Here is a 3414-nt window from a genome sequence, read left to right as displayed (position 1 = left end):
TGAATGTATATATGTGCCAACTACCAAGTACGATGAATGCTAAGGAAACATTCAGCTTTGAGCAACTACCAGGCATGCGAATGACATTCGAAGTAAGCTTCAACAAGATGCACGGAAACACACATGCCTAAGGCTACCAAGATCAATAGGGAATTCGACGAGTAATGTAGTTCCCTCAAAAGAACAATGGCCTTCTGGCCATCCCAAGGCTTTCATATCACCACTATAGTACTACACAGGAGTTACTACTCCTAATCTTTTTTTTTTTTTTTGACGAAAGGAGCCGAGCTCCTCAATTTCATTTCTAAAATCAGATAACATAGTCCAACATGATCATACCCTTGCCGTCCTCTTACGCCAGGCTTCTGACCGCAGCACACTCGCTGACAGCCAAACAACTAAAGATCAAGAACCAAAACAATTCAGCTACCAGGTACATACACTCACACAAAAGGAACCAACTCAAACAAAATATCCCTGCTGCACACACACTCCAAACTCCTCTGAGAACATCGAACATGCACCAAAACAGAAACCTACTCAAACAAGCAAAGTGCCTGCCAACCAACAGTTAGTATGTTATCTGCACACATGGTTGTAAGTTCCTCCAGTTCGCCTCTGGCAAGTACCCAAGTGACGTTCAAAGTGATTAGCAACTGCATCGGCAGTCGGCGAACATCCCTAATTTAGTAGGGCTTGGATTTCTGCAGGGAAGAAACAGTAATTGCAACAACCTACTATTAGATGTTTCTTTTGACAGTTAAGTTAGTTCTGAAGTTAAGAAGCAGTGCCAAGGATTGATTTATTCGTACCCAAGATCGCAAGCCGCCTATACCAAGACGGTTGATTTCATCCTGCTTGATCGCGATGCTCATCGCAGCCAAGAGGTCTTTGTCGTCGTTGCCATCATAGAAGCATCCTCTTTCCTTTGCATCGGCCACTATCTCCTGCCAGATTGTCTTTCTTTTTTGACAGCGTAGCCGAGTTCCCGAGAATCCAGAAGCAATGCCTGCAAAAGGTCACATCAACAGAAGAGCACAGAATTTAAGTAGCAAGATCACATATATGACTCCTATGTGACTGAGCTGAAAAGTCCCCTCAACCAACCAGGCGACTAAGTGTTCACTCACTTGGCCCGTGTTAGCGCCACATTGGTACGTCTTTCATCGGGGAGGAACCCGAGCTTTCCTTTGGTGTTGGCCCGCACGGCGGAGAAGATGATGACATCCGCCTCGGCACCTTGGAACCCGTCCACGGTCCCGATCTTCACGGATAAACCACTGTAGTTCTCGTGCTCCAAAGCAAGGCTCTCCTGGATGGCGCGGACTTGGGCCTTGTACGGCGATATCACGCCCACGCTGAGCTTGCTTCTTGTCTCAGCTGACGATTCTGTAGTGCATACATGTCCAAACAAACTAATTAACTGATGACAAGCACAGGAAGAGGAACCATGTTTGATGAATCTACTGCTGCAGCTGAAGTAGCTAGCGCGCAGGGCACCTTGGAACAATCTCTGCACAATGCGGGTCACTGCGGCGACCTCAACAGGGTTGCTCTGGCTCATGTCGTGCTTCTCCGAGCTTTCCATCCAACATTGGATGTTGATAAAGGAGTAGGGCCCGTACATTGGGCCAGCCAGGAGCTTCCTCTCGTAGTATCTGTGAAGGACGTTGGGGCCATCTGTCACCTTGCTCTGGTAAAACCTAAAGGTGGGGAACTTGCTTATTTCCGGGTGCATCCTGTACTGCACAGCGAGGAGGTGCTTAGGGTGTCCCAGCAAGCTAAGCCTCTCGAACAGACTTCTTCCAAAGCCAGCCTCGGCGCTGAGCTGCAACAGTCAAGTGTGAGTGTGAGCATTGTTTGATTTGATACACCAGGATGGACAGACTAACACGTACAAAAAAGAAGAAGATAAGGTCACCTTGCTTTTCACAAACGCTGGTAGCTGGCGTTCATCACCGATGAGAACAGCACGGCGGATACCAAGTTGTAGAGGTATCAGCGACTCGCACTCCTTGAGCTGTGCCGCCTCGTCGACAACGAGGAGCTCAAATGGCTCGAAATCACGGACACGACGAATATTGATTGAGCTAGCAGCAGTGCAAAATATGATCGTAGAATGGTTCAGTATGTACTCTTCCATTTTGCTTGAATTACTTGGAAGAAGATCAAAGCGATCGGGCAAGTGTTCTAGGTTGTTAAGACACAATGCTCTTGCTTCCTGGAACCACTACCAGAATAACTGGCGATGCCGACGGCCGAACCTATGCCGACGGGCCCCATCGGCATAGATTGGCCTATCCCGAAGGCCCAGCCCAGGCCGTTGGCATAGAAAAGCCGTCAGCGTATATCAATCTATGCCGATGGCCCCCGTCGGCAAAGCTCACCCGTCGGCGTCGATAGAAATATGCCTACGGTGGCCGTCGGCATAGAGAAGGCCGTCGGCATAGCTCGTGGGCCCGGCTACCCGGACGGAGACGGCCTTTTGACGGTGTCAATCTACGCCGACGGGCTAACGGCGGCCGTCGGCATAGACGCCACGTCATCGATCCACGTCGCCCGCCACGTCATTGATCCGCGTCGCTCGCCTGTCCGTGGGGTGGCAAATCTATGCCGACGGCCGACGGCATAGGTCTGGCCCATGGATGTTGCCACATCACCGATCCGCGCCCTTAGGCACGTCATCGATCCGTGGCCATGTGCGCAGGTATGCCGACGGCCTTGCCGTCGGCATATCTCTATTTTTTTATTATTTTTTTATTTTTTTACTTATTTTTATTTACTTTTCCCTGTTTTTTTCACAACATAAATGTGCCTTGTCTAACAAAAAAAACATACCCATATGGTATATCGATTGCCCCCCTCACGGACGTTGCTGCCGCCGCGTCGTGCCCCACAGCGACGCCGGAGATGGGGGGCACACCCCGGAGCTGCGTGCCGGGTGCCTGCGCTAGCCACCACGCTTTCACATCCGTAGGAGGGCCCAAAGCAACACCTAGCGGCATTGCTACCCCCCAGGTACACCCTCCCGTCTAACCGGGCCCTCATACATGCGGGGCGGTGTGGTGCCATGTCTGAAGAGGCGGGACGGGGGCCCTGGGGGATAGCAATACCACCGGAGCGTCGCACCGGGCCCTCATACATGCGGGGTGGTGTGGTGCCATGTCCAAATTAGAGGCGGCACGCGTCTCCGGGTTGTGCCCCCGCTCATGGACGGCGCCGCCGCCGTCACCTGAAGGGGGGAAACGGACGCGTCGGGTCTACATGGAGGGGATCTTACTGTGGGTTTGGCCCGGATGTTGCTCTAAAGTGTTCGTATGGGCTGACCTAACACGACCGGGTGGATAGTTCCACTGGTCAAAACCCGTCCGTGCAAAGTCAAAGGGCTAGATCCCGTGGTCAAACGCTACAGGG

Source organism: Triticum aestivum, chromosome 5A (genome assembly GCF_018294505.1).
Source record: "Triticum aestivum cultivar Chinese Spring chromosome 5A, IWGSC CS RefSeq v2.1, whole genome shotgun sequence".
Classification (NCBI taxonomy): Eukaryota; Viridiplantae; Streptophyta; class Magnoliopsida; order Poales; family Poaceae; genus Triticum; species Triticum aestivum.
This window is presented reverse-complemented; position numbering follows the sequence as displayed.